The sequence below is a fragment of the Idiotropiscis lumnitzeri genome, chromosome 6, assembly GCF_059441095.1.
Source record: "Idiotropiscis lumnitzeri isolate Australia: NSW breed Sydney's pygmy pipehorse chromosome 6, RoL_Ilum_1.0, whole genome shotgun sequence".
NCBI classification, from domain to species: Eukaryota; Metazoa; Chordata; class Actinopteri; order Syngnathiformes; family Syngnathidae; genus Idiotropiscis; species Idiotropiscis lumnitzeri.
The window spans coordinates 4,146,194-4,168,870 of record NC_142396.1 but is presented as its reverse complement, the minus strand read 5'-3'; the positions used below and the strand labels follow the sequence as shown (position 1 = coordinate 4,168,870).

The 22,677-nt window shown below is 42.1% G+C and overlaps 1 protein-coding gene across 4 annotated transcripts in view; it reads right to left on the bottom strand.

Annotated features, from left to right (window-relative positions):
- The window catches only part of LOC148334625 (alpha-1,3-mannosyl-glycoprotein 4-beta-N-acetylglucosaminyltransferase C-like), an 84,329-nt gene that overhangs the window by 4,515 nt on the left and 57,137 nt on the right, over positions 1 to 22,677 (bottom strand). The window contains exon 1 of one of the 4 annotated variants that reach the window (XM_088298048.1): positions 4,601 to 4,752. The exons of the other annotated variants lie outside the window; for them this stretch is intronic. The gene's annotated coding sequence lies outside the window, so the exon portion shown is untranslated. Of the gene's footprint in view, positions 1 to 4,600; positions 4,753 to 22,677 lie in introns of those variants that run through there. 4 annotated transcript variants of the gene reach the window in all.

Here is a 22,677-nt window from a genome sequence, read left to right as displayed (position 1 = left end):
TGTTCATTCTCGCGGCAGCAATCCAGCCTGCCAAATGGACTAAAGGGTCTTTTAATGGTCGCGACCCATTGGCGGTCACACGAGCTGGGATGTCGTGGCGCCATTTTCTCAGGACGCTGCACACTTCCAGCAGCAGGCAGGAAAAAAGCGTGTGTGTGTGTGTGTGTGTGTGTGTGTGTTTGTGTGTATATAACCTTGTGTCAAGTGGAGCACATAAGCCACAGCATCGCCTCTCAGCTGGCTCATTCACAGCCAGTCACGTTTCCACACTCTATAGTCTGTCCATTGAGTGGGAGGTGAAAGCTCGCCTTTGAGTTGCGCGGTCGCTTCATTAGTTCCTAGGTTGCTTTATTAGTAAGTCGGTAGGTCGGTCCGTCGGTCAATGATAGTTGGTTCTTTGCTGCGTTTTGGCAGAGGATGCCTGTGGGCCTGCCGTCGTAACTTGAGCAGAACCGGCAGCCTCGCTTCTGCTTCCTCTCCCGAACCCGATGACAATGAACGGTGAACCGGGCGGCCTCGTTAGTTGATCAGAGGAAAATTCATGGTATGGCATGACATGGTGGTTGACTGGTTGGCACGATGGGCTCACAGTGCAAAGGTCGTGGGTTCGATTCCGGATCCGGCCTGCCTGTGTGGTGTTTGCAAGTTCTCCACGTGTCTGGGTGGGTTTTCTCCGGGTACTCCGGTTTCCTCCCACATTCCAAAAACGTGCACGGTCGGTTGATTGGACGCTCCAAATTGTCGCGAGGTGTGATTGTGAGTGCAAGAGGTTATTCGTCTATGTGTGCCCTGCGATTGGCTGGCAACCAGTTCAGGGTGTGTCTCGCCTACTACCCGAAGACAGCTGGGAGGAGAAGCGGCTCAGAAAATGGATGCATGGAAAACGGAATACTTTATTGATTTTTAATCGTTGTATTCCTTTTTGATTATATTTGACTGGATTTCACTTTAATTGGGGTTTGTGTTCTATTGATTTTAAATGGTAGACCATTCTGGTCAAAGGTCAAATTGCTTATTACAAGCCTTTCTTGTCGGGACGATACATTTTATTACCTCAATCTTGTTGGGCGAATTGCTTTTGAAAACTATATACCCGCATTTCGTCAGCTTTCTATAACGCTAACACATTTTTTTCCCCCCATGCTGTTGAAAAGGGATGGCCTTGTGTCGCCCGTCTTCTTTTTGACTTCCTATAACCACACTAAAATAAATAGAAAATACCCTCGCGAGCTGCCTTTCAATGCGTTGCTACACCGGGGTACACTCACACGCACACACACACGCACACACCCGCATAGCATGAAAAGTTGATCCGTGACCCAGGCGAAGGACAATCTCGTCACCGAAACAACAAGAACAAAATGCTCTCTCGTGAGTTGCTTCTCTGCGGGAGACGCCTTGATTCGAAATACGTATAGACCGCAACTACAATGCTCCATTCGAGCACAGTCACGTTGTGTGATGCATTCAAGGACACACGGTAAAACTGACAAATCTAAAAACAGATCACCAAAATAAAGCAAGTTACCCTTTTGGACCTTGGCTGGTTTTGTCTTTGGTTAGTTACTTAGTATTTAATGGGTGGTTAGTACAACTGGTAGTGTTGGTGGCTGCGTGGTTGGTTAGTTAGCCATTTAGTTGGTACTTTAGTTGATTGGTTATTTAATTATTTATTTCCTTTGTCGCTCCAATGAGTCGTTAGTAAGTCTGTACATTAGTTGGTTGGGTAGTTTAGTTGATTTGATGATTGGTTCATTATTTAGTTAGCTGGTCGGTTGGTTACTTAATGAGTTTGTTACTTCTTTGGTGATTTGGTTCTTTTTATTTGGTTCTTTTTGATGGAACTTTACAAAGAGTCATTTTGAGCCGCAGCATAATCAAAGCGTAAAGTGCGGAATTAAACGTCCGGGTTAAACAGTTGAAAGTCAAAGTAAAGACGCCGACATTTTTACAAGTGAGACGTCCTGCGGGAACACTTTGAACTGGAGCCACACGACCGAGTCACTTTGGAAATCAAAAAGTCTCTCAGATACTTTTCCGATTACATCATGTTTACGTTTCGATTCGGGCAATTTTGAAAAGCTTTGTTGGCGCGCCGGGAGGAAACGGGCTGGGCGTTAATACAAACGGGCGGCAGCGGCGACGGCAGTTCTCCCGCATTTCATCTTATCTGTTTTCCATTATTTCCCCCAGGGCCTCCTGCACCTCGCAGATACCCGCTTCCGGCGCCAATAATCAATTAAGCGGGCAGATTTGCTGGGCTTCAGCAGTCGCTTTGTGTCAGCACGTCAGCTTTCCATGGATTTCTCCTCCTTGATGAGAGACGCCAGCGCTTTTTATTGATAAGAGAAACGCAGCGCAGGCAGGGGCGAAATAATCAGCGCCTTTCATTACCAAACGGCTGTTTGGCTAATCATTGAAATTGGAGCCGAGCTTCTTACAGGCCGACGCACAAAAGAAAGAAGTCGGTGCACACTGTGCGAACATCAAGCTACGTCAATTAGCAGCCAGCGTACTCCTAATCAAATATATATATATATATATATATATATATATATTTACATATATTGTTTTTTATTTTTTTATTTTTTTTCACATATTCATGCTACTGTAACTTTTATTTTGTTTGAACATTTCATTCAGCGATTCTTTAGTTGACCACTAGAGGGAGCAAACATTTTTTTTCCTCCAATGGTAAGCCTGGTCTCGTACGATATATGATACATTTGATTTTCAAAGCACCTTATTAATAATAATAACTTCATGTACAATTCATTTAATCAGATAAAATCGATGGATGGAAACAGCCACGGAAATTCACACAAAATCTTGGCGCGGAACACTTTTTCCATTATGCAAAATACCTGGCATACCTGTCAGAATGATGTTATTTTACAAATGACAATTTTTCTACATAATTTACCAAATTATAGAAGTCCCACCTGGGAGTCTGCTGCAAACCAACAAACAACAATAAAACTCGGTTATCCCGAGCTGAGCATTTCTCGCTTTTCCCTCCCTCCCCACCTCATCCCATTCTGTGTGCGGCGCAGGATCCAGTCGGCGTCACCAAGGACCGGAACAGATGTATGAGCCCCACCGAACCTCTCCTGGCACCCCCCCATCACACATCCTACCCCGCCTTCGCCTGCCTGTCACTCGCTGTCAGAAGCATGAGCGAGTCGAGCTTTAACGTTCGAAAGTGGAGCTCGTCTCTGAGGACGAGGACCACCGGCCATCGTGTTTCCCTCGGGGAGTAATCGAGTCCACTGGACCAGGAACTAGTTTGCTAACTTGAGCATGGAAAAATAATTTAATTAATTACTGATTTTTCATTCTGTGATGACAACTCAGTCTGTAAACTAATTTTAAAGTCAAAGTCAGTTTTGGTATTGTCTGGTTGCAATCCAAGACTTCCCCACATCCAGTCTTGTTCTCGCCATGTATACCCTTGACCCAGTCTAGTCTCCAGTACGAGTCCAGTATGGCCTTAAAACCTTGGGTCGAGTCTTAGTGGTTGAGTCTTGGCTTAGTACTGGTCTAATATGGTACTAGTCTAAGAATAACAAAAATAATAATAAAAAAAAAACCACATTTTAAAAATTGCAAACTGTTGGGCCACTGTTTCGCATTATAATTGGTCAGCATGCGCTTGCAGGGGCGTGGCTTAACAAAAAGGTCTATTAAGAGCTGCTCTGTTGGCCTCGCAAAAGGAAAGCATGAGAGAATGCAGTAAAAGTCCGCAAGGCATCTTTTCTCTAGTCTCTCGAGAAAGAAAAGAAAGCACTTAAAAGCACTTTAGCGAGTCAAGGTCACGTCCTGGTCAAAAGAAAAAAAAAAATGTCTGCAGGCGGCAGGCAACATGACAAAGCTTTATCTCCTGCCTACACGCCTGGAGAGGGATGGCGGCCGGCTGGCTTTTCACCAGGAAATGAAAGCTGAAAGACACAATGAGACGGCACACTGACACCCCAAGGGGGGAGGGAACGCCAGCGAGCTCCTTTGGGTGACGATAGCCATAGAGACGGAAATTGGAACGACATGAGAAAGTGGTACGTGTGTCTCTGTCCTTTCTATAAAGCAACAACAATAAAAGTGAAGAAAATTCATTGGTAGATCAGCTATGGGGTTTTTTTTCCACCAAATTCTAGTGACGCCACAAATAAAACAGGAAGTGGAGGTTTTGCTTGACAAAGTAGGACACACTTTGTCTCTGTCGCGGCTGTTTGGTACAACATGGCTAAATCAACCAAAAAGTTAGCATTAAGCTAGCAACGGAAAGTTTTTATGCTAATCACATGGTACAGAAAGACAAACAAAAGACTGGTCACCTGCCAATAGCCTGACCGGTCGGCCATGTAGGGCCACAGCCCAGATTCGAACCAGGAACCCGAGAACTGTGAGGCAAAGGCGGAACCCGTGATTGGACAGTGCCGCCTCTACTCATCGCATTATGGCTAAAATATTAATAAGAGCCACCGACCACATTGACCGCGGTTAAATCGACTTCATTATAAATAAAACCCACGAGGGCAAGACCAATACGGGCGTCAAACCCACAACCCTGACATGAACAGAACTAAGATGGCATGTACGCTACCTTCAACAAGAAGAAGAAGAGGAGGAGGAAGAGGAGTAGCGGAGCAGGGAGCAGACACTCGGCTGCCTTTTCCCGGACGCGGCTGGACTGTCGGCACAATATCCCGTACATGCGCGCATGAATCTTTGATGAGGCTCGTCGGTCGGCCAGTGGCTACAAGACACTTAGTGGACATCCAATAGGCCTGATGGGGCAGACCCCTCCGAGGCCACCCGCCACCACGCCTCCCTCCTCCCCCGTCCTCCTCACTCCGTTGGGAATCAAACAAACATGTTGTGAGATTCCGCTCGCCTGTAGCTTAAAGCGACTTTAACCATTTAATGCTTGCGGGCTATTTATTTACTGAACAGAACCTCGGCCCAAGCCACTATTAAACAGGGGTGGGGAAACTTGTTGATTGGCGGGGCCACAATGGGTTGTAAAATTTGACAGAGTGGAGTGTTTTGGTAACCTCATTTAATTTTAAATGAAAGTGAACAAAACCATTACAACAAAATATGTGTATTTTGACACGCCACAGTATTTAGAAAAATAAAATTAACAAGGTTTATTCATTAAATTTTTTTCAAGTTTGGCGGGCCGGATTAAAACGTTTAACGGGCCGCAAGTGGCCCCCGGGCCGTAGTTTGCCCACAGCTGCGCTATTGGGTCTGAGGCAGAATGGGTGGGAAGAAATAAGTCACATAGTTGGCATTTATTGGGGGGGGCAGGCCTTTAAACTTGGAAACATGTCATCACGAAATGGTTTTCTGGCATTTATTTACGCAACTGAAGAGAGGAACAAGTCTCTGAGGTCTCACGTTGGATGGGAGTAAAAAAAAAAAAACCATCCAAACAACATTTAAGGTTGAGGCGCACTACATGGGACGGCAAACGTTCAAATCTACTGGTTGCAAACGTTTGTGAAAGACACCATCTTCCCCGTTCAGTGTTTATGAAAAGTCAATGATAAAAAGAATTGGAGCGCGGCCATTATTAGAGGGTGGGCCCTTTAAAAATAGACGCACGCAAAACTGGAAGCTGCACACGGTTGATGACGTCATGATCATGATCCCGATATTCAAATAAACACCCTGAGCCAGCACGTCGCACCGTGTAAGGCTCGTTATTATCACCTTGTGTTTGGAGGCGCGGCACAAATTTATAGGCGGCTCTGGCCCGACAGCGACACCATTACACTTTAATTAACAGGAGGTTGTTAATGCTCGCTGACATTCACACTTAAAACCCTCGCAACGAGAACAACACTTTCCCAGATGAAGCCTCTCTCTTGCATCGGCCTTGCATAAATTCAATTAGAACTTATTTTAAACTCCAACACCACTCGACAAAGAGGTCAAGAAAAGAAGTCTAGCTGTCGTATTTTGTCTGTAGCTGGTGTTTATTTACTCGGCTGCTGGGAAGGCGTGGAAAGTCAACTACAGATAAGTCTGGTGTTTTTATTGGGGGTGAGGCTATTAGGCAATCAGCCAAAGCAAGCTGACATATTTCCTTTAGAGTTCTCATTCATTTACTCAACTACAGTGACGAGTCGGGTATCGATGAGGGTTGGACAATCAGGAAAGCTATCGTAGTTAATCTAAGGTCAACTCAAATATAGAACCAAACAAGAAGTCCACCAAATTTGGGGTAAAACTTTTAGGCGATTAGCTAAAGCTAGCGACAGCGCTAAAATTCCTCATCGCTAAATCCAGAAATGTCACAAGAATTGTGAAATCAATCCAAATATAATCCTGCGCTCAGAAAAACTGGTTCTATCAAGTCAATGGGAAAGCAAGAGAGAGAAAAGGCAGAAGAGTTGTGAGCCACTCAGCGGAGACTTTTTTGCCGCCTCGGAGAAATAAATTCGACTAAAGGGCAGACGTGAAGAATGTATTGAAAAACTAAATGTCCTTTTTCACAGTTTAATGCCCAATAGATGATAGCCAAAGGCTAACGCTATACATCGCAGTGACAAGCACGGCTTCATCATGAAGCGCACAGCGTTACCTTTAAGGCTTTAAATGCCACACTGGGAGCGGACAAATGAGCAAAGGACTTTAAATAGAATCTACAATATATATTTTTTTGAAACAGATTTTCAGAGTGCTACTGGTTTTGGTTGAAAGTAAGGAGCCCAGGTTTCAAAGCCAACATGGTGACGTAGCATTTAGTTGTGATGCTGTAGACCAGGGGTGGGCAAACTTTTTGATTGGCGGGCCACAATGGGTTCTAAGATTTGACAGAGGGGCCGGACGAGGAGCAGATGGAGGCAGTGTTTTGGTAACCTCACCTCATTGGAGAAAAAAAAATACATTTAATTTTAAATGAAAGTAAACAACAATATATATGTCTTTGAAAAACCACAATATTTAGAAAATAAAACATGAACAAGGTTTATTCATTTAATTTTTTTAAAGTTCTGCAGGCCGGATTAAAACGCTTATCGGGCCGCATGTGGCCCCCGGGCCGTAGTTTGCCCACCCCTGCTGTAGACGAATGGAATAAATGGCCAACAGAAGTGAATCAGCCGCAAGTACGAATGCTTTTGAATCCAAATTATAGCGGTGACACGGAAAATGAACAACGCTACAGTCGGGAAACAAAGGATTGTTTTGTTTTTATTTCCGCTTTTGGACGTAAGCCAGTGAGACACACCACAAGGCTGAACTGGCATTGTCGCTTTTCCTTTCACGAGGTGCTGCTTGATCGTCCATGCTGAAACTGAAGCAAGGTGAGAAAATGTTCCAAAGGACGGCGGATGACATCAGCGCGTTCTGCTGGAACATTCCGCTCCGAGAGTCACGCTGGCGGCGGCAAGTGAGCCTCTTAGAGCTGATACGGCGCAGATTTGCTCGTCTTTTCTCGCGGGGGCCCTGAATGCGGGAGGAAGCGGCTTAGCGTCTTGACTCTTTCCGCGATGCCACAATGATGGCCCGATGCCCAACAATGACTCACAGCGCGGAAAATTGGCGGAACCGAGGCCGTCATTAGCCGGCAAATCCCGTCGGATCGCACGGAACGCCAACAATGGGGGACCGTGTCGGGACATTCATTGAAGGATGCGCCTGTCACGTCCAATGTGTGACACTTAAAGTAACTTGCCGTCATTTTGTAAAGGGCTAATATAACATATTAGCTTGCGTGTTTAAACATTTGGGCCTGGCGAGGCTCTGCAAGTCATTCAATTTCTTTTTGTAGTGACTCACTGTTTTCTTGTTATGCGAAGTCTTATGGAAAAGAAACAACATACTATACTCCATATTATATTCAGTACAAGGTGGAAAAAGTAGACTTGGGTTATAATATTATTATATATGTATTCACATTACAGGTGTCTTCAAACTTGCAATCAGTCATCACGGCCTATTTAAAGAGTGACAAGTAATAACACATTAACAGCACACTAAACATGGACTAGAAACGAGTTCTCTCAGGGGATTAGAAAAAAACTTAGATTAGCGCATTAATGTTGAAGGTTATAAAAAAAAGTAGTCCCCAACCCTTTTTTCGTGGCGGACCGGTTAATAAAGGTCCATAACTTTTGCAACCGGTGTTGGAGGAGTCGGGTGAGCTGGCACTTGTTGCTAATGCTAACAGCTAGCTGCTAGCTAACATTAACAATTAACGCCAGAGATTTGCGATGATTCGTTGCACCACCAGTCACGAGTCCATCATAGATGGATGTAATGGAGAGAAGCCTGGCACTTTTCAAAATAAGACATTTTTTAGCCACAAAAAATAAATAAAAAATACAAATGTACTGTGCTAACGGTAACGTGGCCTTCTGTTAGCATCTTCAAAGGCTGAGTAAGTCATTTTACTCGATTTGAGTCTAATTATACAGTGATTAACTTATCTGCTTGTTTGACTTGATTTATTTTTACATGCAACGCAGACGCTCTCAACTCAAGGTGACTTTTTATTGGGAATGTTTAAGAAAAAAAAAAAAGGATTAAAAACAACATCGAATGAGCATCCGGGGGTGACTCTAAGCTCTTCTCCCTCGCATCAAACATTGATGAGCTGTTTTTATTTTAATTTACGCCCGCTGGCGCGTGTCGTGCCGCAATCGAAGAGTCCATGTTTACAAACCGCGAGCTTGTTGGACATACCTGCTTATTAAAACGTGTCTCATTAGAAGCACTGAGTAGCTAGTTTGCATTCATTGTTTTTTTTTGAAGCCACGCTTTGTCCTTATTACCATTCCGACTTGCAAATGGTTGGGGGGGAAAAAAAATCATGAATATTCATTTTACAGTCCGCTCGGAAATGGTTGTGGAAATAAGCCAAAGGTGGAGTCGAGTCGCCGTGACGACTGCTGATGAATAATAAACAAAGGCTTGTTTGTTTCCTATAAACACGACACCACGGCCCTCGTTGAATTATTTTGTTTTATACACAATACAGCAGGACCTTCCAGTCTGTTCACAATCATTTCTTTCCCCAAGCGTGGCTAGTCTGAATTTGTATTAACTGTGCAGGTAATATTTTCTGACCTAAATGCACTACACCAGTCGCAGAAGATTAAACTCTTTGTTGCTAAAAAGCCGGTTCTATCAAGGCAAATGAAATACAGTGGGAACAAAACCAGGAGTAGCAACCTATCAAAGTAAATCCAGTAACAACACAAGCTAACTAAAAAAAGGTATAACATCGGAACACAGAGCCAAAACAAAGTCGTTGGCTCACAAAAAGCTGGTTTGTTATGTCAAACTAAGAAAAACGGCACTAAAACAACGTAAAAAAAATTTTGCAAAGTAAAAGAAGCACAAAGTGCATCATCAACAATGTGTGAAAATACACCGGAATCCATTTTTTAGCTCACAAAAAGCAGTCTTTGTTAAGCCAGCAAGATGAGAATAAGAGTAATATAGCAACCTTATGACACCTGTGAAAATTTACAAAACCAAACCCAAATCATTCGCTCTCAAAGAGCAGCATTAGTCACCTCTCAAACGAAAACCGGAAATCGCAAAAACGAGATGTGCAAGAATTAATGTAGACCAAAGCGCTTTGTTCACAAAGATCTGCTCAACAGTCATTAAAAAACATTAAAAAAAAATAAAATAACTTTGATCAACCATTTATTCACAAAAAGCTGGTCTTGTCAATCCAACGGGGGAGCGGACAGAACAATTTTCGTAATTCTTCGTCTCTTGTGGCTTTGAGAGAGCGAGAGAGAGAGAGAGAGAGAGAGAGAGAGATAGAGCTAGAGAGAGAGAGAGAGAGAGAGAGAGCTCTGCGCGCAAATGAAGGCTTTTTTTTAAAAGTTTCCTTTACGTCTGCAGTAGATAGAGATGGAGAGAGGGTCGAAAAGGGGGGGAAAAAGAAAAAAGTCGTGCTCGTCTATCTTGTAAGAATCCAGTAAAAGCCGGTGTGCATTATTAATGGCAGCAGAGTGGAGGAGAGGTGCAGGCTTTCCAAATCCTCAGGCAATCACAATGGACAGCGCAGCAAAAACACACAATGAGCAACACACTAAAGTACATACAGGAGCTTTTTGGCACTGGATACTATGAGGGAGCGCCAGGTTTTTTTCGAGCATGTAAAATTTAGAGCCGTGAATGATGGATTTTCTTTCCTAATTCTGTTGATTTTTAAGCTGCTAAAGTTTATTTGGTGACCAAGTGAGGGCGACATGGTGACGAGGATACTGGAGTGCGGGTGAAACAGAGCAGTCAAAAAGTTCACATTTTCAATTTTGTTGTCATTTTTCCGAGATGGTCTCATTACATTGTTGAGTTGGGCAGTGAAATAAGTTGAGAAGGAGTAAAATGACGTTAAGATCACCGTAAATGAGTGAAAAACCAAGCTTCAAATTTGCTTCATGAACCAGTTCTTGTATCTTGCCACTGTTGGCTTAAAAAAAAAAAAAAAATACCAAAACTATTTCATGAAGCTCCTGCCTACTACCCGAAGACAGCTGGGATAAATCCCAACACGCATTTGAAAGCCTCGCTTTTGAGTCACCACGGTTGACATTTACAGACATTCAACAATTTGGCCTTCGAGGTAACGTTCCAAACATAAAGGTCTCACGTTGGACTCCCGCAAGCTGCGTCGGAAGCTGTGATGCTTATTTGGTCCAATGTTTGCTATTCATTTGTGTGGCAGAAAGTAGCAAGGCGCTCCTAAAGGTGAACATGTGAAAAGGTCACATGGTACAAAGTATTTGTTGTGTTTTGTCAGCCGCCTGCTGTTTGCTTCACCACGACGACACCCCATTCTGTCACCTTGTTTTTGATTCAAACGGATGTAGCCAAGTGTACGTCAGATAAGTAGAGCATGATGCTATAAAAGTACACGACGTTCAAGTGCTAATTTAAGTACTTGTGAACTCTTGACTTGTTTTGGAAGAGATAAATGGAATAATCGTGATGGAAATTGAAATGAATCGCATCGCAATTAAAGTTGATCATCATCATTAGGCTGAATAGGATCAATGAATGCTAATTGGAGTGAATCACATTGTCAAGTGAGTCACATCATATGAGCAGTAAATCAAAGTGCATCGTAATCCAATTCCATGACGGAATAGTCATCTAATTGACTCCAATTACGATATTCACAAGCATTACGATTTGATCCAACGCAATTCACTCCAAAACGATATGATTCACTCAAATGACGATCACTCTTTCCAACGACGGTACGATTCGATCCGATTACGATATGATTCGCCCTCGGAGCAATTTGTTGCCACAACGATTCTGATGTTATTGTTCACTCATTGTTCATTAAATCCGAAAAAAAAAAATGCGAATCTGCTATAGAGCGCCCCCTACCGGTGAAAGAAAAATCAACAGAAAAGCTGCACCGTTGTATTAGCCGCATGGTTCAAAATCTAGGAAAAAAGTTGCGGGTTATAGTCCGGAAAATACGGTACTCTAAAAATAAATTGATTCACTTCAATTCTGACTCCAATTATGATCCAATATGATTCATTCCAACTTCTATATCCAGACACAAAACTCTCTCGATTGGTGTCAGTCGAACTTTTTAATCTAAGAAAGCATCGGCGGGAACTAGCTTCACACTGGCGTGAACCTCCCAGGAATTCTCGAGTCGCCGGCTTTGTCTTTGGCGTCGTCTCCGTGTCACTGTGTTGCGGATGAGTCGCCGTACCCGGGGGGGAGCTCAGAGGCCGAGACATGTCCTGACGGATCAACAGGATTTCATGTCTGGCCGGCGGAAGATTGTCAGCTTCAATTTCTTCAGGGAATTACGAGCGCGACAAGACACGGAGCGTCGGACTGAGCCTGGAACTGACTTCTTCAACGTGCTCCGCAGAGAAAAAAAAAAAAGAAAAAAAACGGCCGGGATGGAAATGTCACGTTCTTGATGTGAAAGCGGGATAATTGCACTGTGAGTGTAATTGAGTGATATGATATCGTACCGTTGACTGCAATTACGATGCAATATGGTATGAATCACTGCAATTATGATCGAATTCAATCCAATTACTTACAACTCACCTCGGTTGCGATACAACCGAGTCCAATTGCGATAAGATTCACTCTAATTATCATGTAATGCCATACGATTCACTTCAATTACGTTTCAAGTCACCTCAGATAAGACGCGATATATACAATTCAACTGTTTCGCAATAAATTCACTTCAATTAGCATCCAATTTACGACAAGTATAATCTGATTGACTCAAATTTTGAACCTCTTTTGAATCTGAAACAATTCAGTTGGGAGACGATTGAAGACGATCACTGTCCGATTCACTTCAAGTACGTTGTGACACAAAAGATTCATTTCTTTTATGATACGATTCTTTTAAATTTTGATGCAACTGGATGTGATTTAGCGTCGGGTTGTCCATGAACGATTCACTCAAAAAGAACGAAACTTTTCATCGAACGTGAGTGAATGGATCAGCTCCTCAAATGAATCGTTCGTTTTTTTCAGTTCATTTTACTTAAAAGAACTGTCATGCCCATCACTAACGTGATTCAATTAACTGACGCAACAATTCTCGCTCGGTTTGACGCAACAAATTCACTTCATTTATGATATGACATTCAGAATCGAATCGAATCGATTCGACACGCGCCAAATAAGAAAGGATTCACCCCAAATACGATACGATTCACTTCAATTACAATATAATTCACTTAAAAAGACTAAACGATAAAATACACGTGAATACATGTTTATGAAAAAATACGATAAATATAAAATATAGCACAATTCGCTAAAAAGACGCTACAATGCAATACGACTCCAAATATTGATACAATATGACTCATTATGGCTCTTCTGGTTAATATTATTAATATGTCCGTCTAGATTCTGACAACGTGAAAACAAACAGACGTGAGGTTGATCCGACTCAAAGAGGACGCGCGAATGATGATGGTGTCATTTGGAGCGATGAGGATGCTGCATCCAAAGGTGCGATAGGGCGTCGAGAGCACAGAGTGTTGACGTAGTGGTGTGAGGTCTGCTCGGACAGATGGCGACCGCTAATGAGAGTGTGGAGGATGACGGTGTGCTGCTGCTGCTGCTGCTGCTCACCCCTCTATAAACCACAACAAACTCATCAACAACAGGAATAATACGAAAAAAAATACAAAACAGTACTTGAATGATATCTAAATATTGAAAAATACGGTCTGTGTTTAGTTTACAAATATCCCGCCTTTGCTGGGTTCAGTATAAAAGGCTCTGTGTGAAAAGAAGTTTTAAGTCCCTCGTATAAATGCAATACCCAACAATCAGTTGTCCCGTCCAGTTGGATTTTTGGAGTGCACTTTATTTTGGAGTCAGCCAGTCCTCCCTCAAGCGCCTCCAACTGGTGCAAAATTTGCTGGTCGGAAGACGAATCACATCACCCCAATCTTGGCCTCTCTTCACTGGCTCCCACTTTCGAGTTCTTTTTACGATATTTCTGTTCGCCTTCAAATCTTTAGATGGCCCCGCCCCAGCGTACCTCTCGGATCTCCTCCGTCCCTACGCACCTGCTTCGTGGAGCTGCTGAGGACTAAGCGGAGATCCAGAGGCGATCGTGCCTTTTGTGTCGTCGGTCCTTTTCTCTCGGGAATGAGCTTCCTTTAAATGTTAGGAAAGCCCGCTCTCTGTCTGTTTTTTTAAAACTTGTTTGAAGTCACATTTTTAGTCTTTGGCTTTTGACTCAACATGAGACTGTCGCTGTTTTTGGTATTTACTTTATATGTGTTTAAGTGTTTTCATTAGGGTTGTCAAAATTAAAGCGTTAACACAAGATTTTTTTTTTTTTAATTATTAATGCGATTAAGTTTTTTAATTTTCCAAAATTAATTTGCATATCTTGCAAAGCCAAGTTCAAACACTGTATCATAGTAGCTCTACATTTTTAGCACATCATCTCAGAACTAAACACCCTATTCAAGTTACCACTGGGTGTGATGCTTACAAATAAACGTACTTTAGAAGTTTTGAGAATTGAAACTCCTGTCAAGAGGACTCCATTTAGATTGGATTCAATAATCAAAGAAAGCTATTAGAACAGTCTTTGATTTAAAATACACTTCATATTTGATAATTTTACATTAATTACAAGATATTTTTCAAGTAAATACCTGTTAAAAGTTTCACAAAAAATAGTAGAAAAAATGCGATTAATCGCGATTAAGAATTTCTTTTGCGATTAATTAGTTAAAAAATGACTCTAGTTTTCATTTCTGTTTTCATTTACTGCTAATTTATATTGCACCATGTGGAAATCGTTTTGTTACAGCTCCAGCTGTTGTGAAATGCGCTATATAAATAAAGTAGTCAATATACTACCGTATTCCACAAAGCAACCCGGCAATTTTTTCCCACAATGTTGTGTTGAAAGCCATTTTTTACAGCAACAATCCATCTTCAACAGCTTTGTGTTCAAGGCAAAGGTGGATAAGTCTTCTGTTACGGCTCTGATTTTTTTGCAAGACCATGAAAGGATATAAGTTTCGAGCCCATTTCACACAGACTGTAAAAAGTTTGCATGTGCCCACGTTTTTTTTTCTGTGTGGTTGTTCTCTATAAACTTCACTGACGTTGACTGAGGGGACAAAAGCAATTTTCTGCTACGTCGGAGGTACTTGCAGTGACGTTTCCGTGGAATGACATTCCATCATACCGCCACAAGGGGGTCAAGTTGCACCGCTGGCCTGCTATGTCTGCGTGAAAGGCAAAAGCAAAACCAAGCGGTGCGTTCTATCGCTGGGAGACGCCATTAAATCCACAATCAATTAACAGATTCTTAACGAGCAATTTCAGGCCAAAATGTCACGAGTAGATTACATGCTAACGGTCCCTTCGGCTGAAAGGAAGAGCAAGAACCTCCTTCTGCGCTGTGAGAGGAATATTCCGCCTTGTGCTCCTTGACCTTGTCATCATTAGTGGTTTGACACGAATGCATAATTAATGTCAAACAAATGAGTTTATGCTAATTTAGCGGGTGGAGGTGCGCCTTTGCGGTGCAGGTTTTGACGGCAGAGACATGTACCGACGGACCGGGCCACCGCAAGCGTGAAATGATTGGCCGCTTCTGTCCGTCATAAAAAAAAAAAAATTTAAATGAAAGAACATTAATCTTTCTTTGAAGCAAACTGTTTGAAAGTTGAGAAGTGATGGCCTACGTTTGCATGTTGTGTTGGCCAACGTTCAAAATCAATACGATTCTTGTTCAGGCATCGACAAGAACATTTTTGGTGCTGCCGCATCCATCTTGGCTTGAAGAATGTTCAAAATCAATATGATTCTTGCATCGGAATTTACACAACAAAAGTTTTTGTGATGACACATCCATCTTGGGTTGGAAAATGTTTCCAACAAATACAAATTTTGCTCAATGTAACAGGAAGTCGGCCATTTTGATTTGAAGCAGCCATTTTAGCCAAATTCGCTCTCAAGTCTGGAAAGTATTTAAAAATGAATACCCCAACACTGGTTTTACCAATCAGTACGAAATAGTCATAACTGAATGTAAACAAATAGTCTCAAGGAGCCATGCCCTAAATTAAACAGGAAGTCAGCCATTTTGTTTTGAAGCAGCCATTTCTCTTATTTTTCAACCAAATCCTACAAGAGGATTCGGTGAAAGGGCCCCAAATGGAAGCAGGCATCCGAGACAACTAAATTGCGAAGCTATTTTGCATATTCCATCTAAGTAGGCGGATTATCGTGTCAAAGTTTGATGATGATTGATTCTTGAATCTAGACAAAGAAATTCCGAAGCTTAGTGGGAATTTGTTCTCCGTCTCCTCCTTCCCGGGGTTTCTGACGACAGCTGACAGGAGGCAATGACATTTTTAGTCATTAACGGCATGCGCTCACAGGAAATGAGCGCTGGTATGTCAATATCCCGCAGTGACAGCGACACCGCAGCGTGCCTCGCTATTGATCCGTCGCTATTATCATTATGGATTCCAGTGCAGATCAAAATGGCGTGTGTCTCGACGTCAACGCTCAGAGCTAAAGAGGTGCCGTGGCTCGGCTCAGATCAAGATTAGCACAATATCAGGTACAGCTCGCTAATTAGATCCTTTAGGTGAGTGGTTCTCAAAATGGGGTTCCCAAACTCAAAAAATCTCATCGGAGAAAAAAAATACATTTAATATTAAATGAAAATGAACAAAAGCATTACAATAAAATATGTGCGTTTGACACACGAAAGTATTTCGAAAATTCAACATTAACAAGGTTTATTCATTTAATTTTTTTCCAGCTTGGCGGGCCGGATTAAAACGTTTAACGGGCCGCATGTGGCCCCCGGGCCGTAGTTTGCCCACCGCTGCATTAGACCATGCACCAACACACAAAAACATACAGATGCATGCTACACGATATAAGATAAAAGGCCAACATCAGCAGGCAGTGTGAAAGGATCTCACGAGACACCTCAGCCCTGCCGTTCGTATATCCGCTTAAACATCACGGCCACAAAGATTTCCTTGGTCGCCTCGGCTCAAATTTTGCTACCTTGCATTACTTCTGTGTCCTTTGCTCACACACATCAGGCTCATATGACACTCCTGCTCCAGCTTTATGCAGTACCCTTTCACACAACGATCATCTCTTCAACCCCCGTATTTCTCGTGCGTCTGAAGCGTTCTGACACCGAATGGCGAAAGGGGAAAATGATGACGGACAGAGTGAAAGGAGCTCTCATGACTAATGCAATCATAACACTTAGTGAAAGCCATCCAAACCCTTCACAAGCTACTTTTATCTGCCAGGCTGGAGGGCAGACAGTCCCATTTGGGATGGAATCTATTCCCCATCCCACCAAAGGTAATGGAGTCTGCGCTGATAAATGCGGCGAGTCAGGTTCTCCACGACTTGCGGCAGGTATGTGATTGGTCGCAGATTGCCGCTTACCGGTCACGTGACAAACGAGCCGGCGGCCATCAATCGTTGCGCGGCTTCATTTTGTCATGTAATTCCGGTGACTAATTGCACTGCAATGGCAGTTGTTGCCAGATTGACTTGAGTTGGAAATATGGCTCCGGCATTTGTGATATCCAGGTTGTCATGGAAACCAGCCCCTAAGCAGAAAATCAGTGCCATTTAATGAGAACATGTCGACTCCATCTCGGTTTGAAAAACATTGACGAGCATTTTTGCTTGAGTGACACCTCAAACGTCTGAACTGTCCTTTACGTCACGCTATTTAGTAGTAGTATTTAGTAGTGTGTGTGCATGCATGTGTGTCAGGTTAGCCAGTTATGACCATTGACAGCTAAAGACGTCAAAGAATCTTTTTTTTTAGTGAATTGAATGTTTTTTTTTTGTATATTTTAAATTTTCCCAACTTAATGATCAAAAGCTGAGCAAGACTTTTCTATGCTCACTCTAAAAAAAAAAAAAGAAATACAAAAAAAAAAAACAGTTGAAGACATTTCCCTGATTGGTGCTCCTCGTTCGGATCTCTGTTGACTTTTCACAATAATGTCGTTGAAAGAGTAACAAAAATAATTAAAAGGATTCTTGGATTAAATGTGAATTTTTCAAGTTCCATAGGATTTTTGTTCAGGTCCAGTGGACGGATCCATTCTCAGTTTGAGAATGCTAAAAATCATGTTTGTTGTTCTGGCATGAATACAACGATACATCAATTTTGGGAGACCTTTCAAAATGAATAAGATCCTTGAACAATTATTTTGTTGTGAACATCCAACGTAGATTGGAGAATTTTCTAAATCAATACAATTCCCAAGTTAGAAACCACATTTCAGTAATACTTTCAACACAAAGTTGGGCGGACATTTTTTTTTTTTATATCCCAGCCCTAGTATATAAAAATGTCTTTTATGAATGCCTTACATGACTGCATTACTTTGGACTGAAGTCGTCTGGCATCGCTTCAACCGAGCTAAGCTCATAAGGCGGCAAAACGGCTGCACGCATTTCCATCTTTTTATAGGGCAAAAGATATCCATTACGGCGGTGCTAGGGGCTCCTCGAGGACCTAACGTTTGTCGTGGTGTAGCCACTAAATAATTATTGGTTTAGTAAAAGGTTAATTGCTAGATGGAAAGCAAGCTATTGTGATTTAATTGCGCCGTTAAACGTCTGGGTTGTGAAGTAGGCGTCGGTAATTTGCTCATTTGGCGCCGTGTAAATGAAAATGAAAAACGCTTTGGATCCCCCCGATGAGCGCTTAAAGTTTGCAAAGCGTTGCAAAGACTTGCTGGTGAAAAAAAAAAAAAGTTTCATCAGAGTTTTGGTAGCATTGTCGGTAGGCAAGTTAATTTTGAAGAGAATTTCCGATTGAAAACGCCATTTGTATAGACCCACAAAACAAAACAAAAAAAATAAAAATATCAAGTCATGCCCAAAAAGGCTATAACTTGGTTCTTGGTCTAGTAAATTTCAACCAGATATACTCAAGATACAGACAACGTTTTGAATTTTTTTCCATGGTTTGTTCTCTTTTCATTGGTTCTGTAGTGCACCACAGTTTCATTTAAGAAAACATCTGAAATTTGGTAGACATGTTTACTATGAGAAGACCCACAAAACAAGATTAATTTGACAACGAAGCAATCAAATAGTGCTGTGGGCGAGACAATCTGCTTCTGCAGGCAGGGTCACCAGCACAGCAGAAAGAGAGAGAGAGAGATGTGTGCGGCAGCGAGCTAAAATAAACCAGCGTTTAATCTATCGGCCTTAAAAGTAAAAAAAAAAAAAAAAAAAGCCGATTCCGATAATCGGCAAAATGCCAAGCATCAGCTCCGATAATCGGCCCGACTGAGATAAGCGGTTCATCACTAGTCGCAAGTGAAGCTGGCTGACCAAAGCGATGAAAAACTTGCACTCTTCACTTAATCATCGCTTCATCGACGATAAGCGAGTGGGTCGGCCTGTCATCTTGACCTTGGAGGCGTGGCAGAAGGTGTGCGTAAACAACAACGTAAATTACCTTGACTCTTGATGGACGGAGCTGCCAGCTGGATGTTTGAGAAACCGTAATGAGATGTCCCCGCATTCATTTCACGCAGGTTCACTTGGAAATGAGCCGATAGCGACGGCGCTAATAATTTATACAGCTTTCATTAGGCGGTTCTTCTGACAAGACGCTCCTTGGAACGCTCCCTCGACCGTCTGTTTCTCACCTAGTTATCTTGCAACTCATTGTTGAGAACCCCCCCCCCGTTCCCCACTCAGGACTAATCGAGGAATCACAGCGAGAGGCACCAAATTATGACGACTCAAAAACGCTCATTTATATTGAAAAATGGCTACCTATGGTGATCAATGGATCTTATTTACCTCTCAATCCCCTACTGTATTTACTTCCCGCTGATGAATTGGTTTAAGAGAACCCTGAGAGAAAATGCAATCCAGCAATTAATTTTCAATATATAAAATTTGACTAATAACAAAACAACAATAATTTCAACCCAATGAGCCTTGCAGAAGATGGAGTAAAAATAAAAGTACGACAACTAATAAAGAATTAATGATGAAAACAAATGAATATTACAAACTAGAAAGTGCTAAGCAAAGTTCCTTGCAATGAACAAGGAACAGTTTATCAGTAACACCAGGAGCGAAGATAAATCATCTTATTAGTGTTATCTTCGTACCTTGTGCATTTGTTTTTCCAAGAATGCAAGCGCAGCTGCACGGCGAGCGATGAATTAATTTTTTTTTTTTCAAAGAAGAGGAAATTAGTGGAGGATGTGAGCGAGAACAAAGAGAACAATTGGGAAGAAATTCATTATTTAAATGTACCTGACGCGGTCCGTAACGCTTGCTACATTTTGGCCACAAGCTTTCACTTATTTCACCTCACCCATATGAAATTATGAAGGTGGTCATGGGTAAGTATGATTCTAAAACTCAATGAATATATTTTGACTACGGCAAAGCCGCACACCTTCCAGCATGACTGGATTTGGTAGGTAGGGTAAGACGGAGATCTCAGAGTTGGCGCCAGGTCAAGACGGACGTCATGTCTTGACGAGACATTAATATTTCACACGTTTGTGTCAGTCAAAGATTTCGAATAAGTTCATATTTCCTCATAAATAAATTCATTATTCTCGATACTGATAAAAGTGTGAGAGTAAGAACTCTTCTTTTTGTGGATCGCTTTCGAATTCGTTGATGTTAGCGCATCTGTTTCAATAGTGGATCTTTGACGTATTTCACCTCCGAAGAAAATCAGAGAAGATACTTTCGTAATTGCGTAAGAGTAGCTAATGACGTGATAAACTTACTCCAAAAGACGTGAGCCTTGGAAGACTTTCGAGTTTGTGAGTGTTTCTAATTTCATTAACATTTATTTTAGGTCAAGTGTGTACTTTATTTTGAACGCAAGTGTATGGAAGTGTGTTGTTTCATCAGGCTAACTGCTCATGTACAGACCTGCAGTATATTAATGTACTCTATGTTTATTTATTCTTCGTTTTAGTTACTAAATTTACAAATATGACTTATAATTGTTGTCTATATGGACAAGATAACTTCAGAAAAACATGGAAAGTACGCTTTGCCTATGGAGTTTTCTTCTTTATTTCGCTGGCTGTCTAGTCGCACATAATCACGTGACGTGAGGACGGGACGGTACAACGCCTCCACGCTCAACAAAAGTATGCTACATCGCGACATTTATTTATCGCGAAGGCAGGCAAAACTCGGTTGCTTCCAGATACTGAAATGTATTTTTAGCGTGTGTGAAAGCCTCTGAGAGTGAATGACGTCGTTGAGTTATGAATCATTACTTTATCGAAAACTGTACGTTTTTTTTTTACTTATTCACATTTCACAAAGGCCATCTGTCTAATATTGTGATGAATACAGATTTCTCATCACCATGGTTACCAACGTAGTATCCACAGCGGGACTCAAACTCGGGTCCCGCTGGGCCAGAGCTGGCTGCCTTCCGACGTTCTACTTTCTTCCGAGAAGCTTCATAACCCAGCGGGAGCTTCGCAGAGGTGCGCCTGCTGTTGTCATTGCACAGCAAGTGTTGAGATTCTTGTTATTCACGACATTTCATTGCTATAGCTGTGACAACTTAAATCCAGTTTTCTTGTGTGTTTTTTTTAACGTTTGGGCTTGTAAATTAAAATGTATTTATTTATCAGTTTTAACTTATTTCATTTTTTTTTAAATCAAGCAAGGTTTCAGTTATTTATTCATTTTTTTCTAAGCATGGGGCCACTTAATCCTTGCAGTAAACAGTAGAATCTAGTCAAATGACATGATATCTTAAATATTTTCTTTTTAGGACATTGAAACATCAATAGACACTGTTACAGATGCAAAAAAAAAAATGCAATCTGCTTTAAATTAGCAATCAGAAACAGCATAATACAGCTTCGTATTTTCTTTTCCATGAAAAGTTGGACGCCATTTTCTTTTCGCTATCCTACCATGGCCCATAACAGTTTGAAAAAAAGAATTAAACTGTTTCTTTTTAGGAAATTAATGATGCAGCCAAAAGCTTAGATGCACCGTTTTGCTCCTTTCACACTATTCACACAGCAAGCACAAAATTGTCCCACGAGAGACTTCACAGTCGCTTCTGATACTACCTCGAAAGTTGGGAAATGTGTGGCTCGCCTTCAGCCCCTTATACACAGACCAGCAATGTTTAATTGATTTTTTCTGGAAGTACTCAACTCCCAAAAAAGGCCAGGAGTTCAGAAATCAAACCTACTATTTGCTTCAGTGTGAGTTTACGCGGTTGATCCCTGACAGCAGGCTGCCTTTAGCGCAAATGCTAATGTTGTTACGTGCATCTCGGCGTGTGATCACAGCTTGTTGCGCTGGCGGTGTCGTCGAGGATGAAAGCGGTGTGTCGCCGTGCTCCCGCGCCGCCGTGAACGGGCTCGAGGTTGCGAGCCGCGGATCAAAGCCGAGATAATCGACTGCGACGTTGCGCGCGAACACCAGCCCCCCCCCCCCCCCCCCCCCCCCTCTGGGATGCTGAATTTACATTAAGCGCAAACTTCCGCTTTTTGCCACGGGGTGGGGGTTGGCGGTGCCAAACGCTCGGAAAACGGCTGCCAGCCACTTGACCTCCCGGCGCGTTGCGGGCGGCTTGGCATCGCCTCCGACTGCTCAAGCTGTTAATCTAGTTCGGCGGACAACACGATCGGCAAACAGGAGCACTTAGAGGAGCGCGCACCTCCGCCAAGGCCGAACAAAAGCGGCTTACAACATCATGCAAAATTAACACGACCTTATTCAAACAAAAGAATTATAGTTTATTATTTATTGACTAAAATCGCTTTTTGTTTCAATTTACATTACTTATTTTCAAGGCAACGTTATTTTCACGTTTAATTTGAGTTGAAAAGAAGACAGTATCTGAGAAAGAAATGTTCAAATTGAGCATCCGAAATGTTTGCTGATTCAGTTCCGAACTCGGATTAGTTGGTTCGGATTTATGGTTAACTTTATGGTTAGGCCTAGCGCATGTTGTGTTGAAACTAATTGAAGGACTACTTTCCAAAAGTCAACGTAACAGAATTACGATGAACCAACGTGAGAGTTTAGGGAACATATGAGTCAGCTAGTTTGTAGGTTAGTAGTTTGTTGTATGTTTGCTGGTTAAAGGGTTTTCTTCCTATTTTTTCCTCTGGATCTGTTTTGAACTTTAGG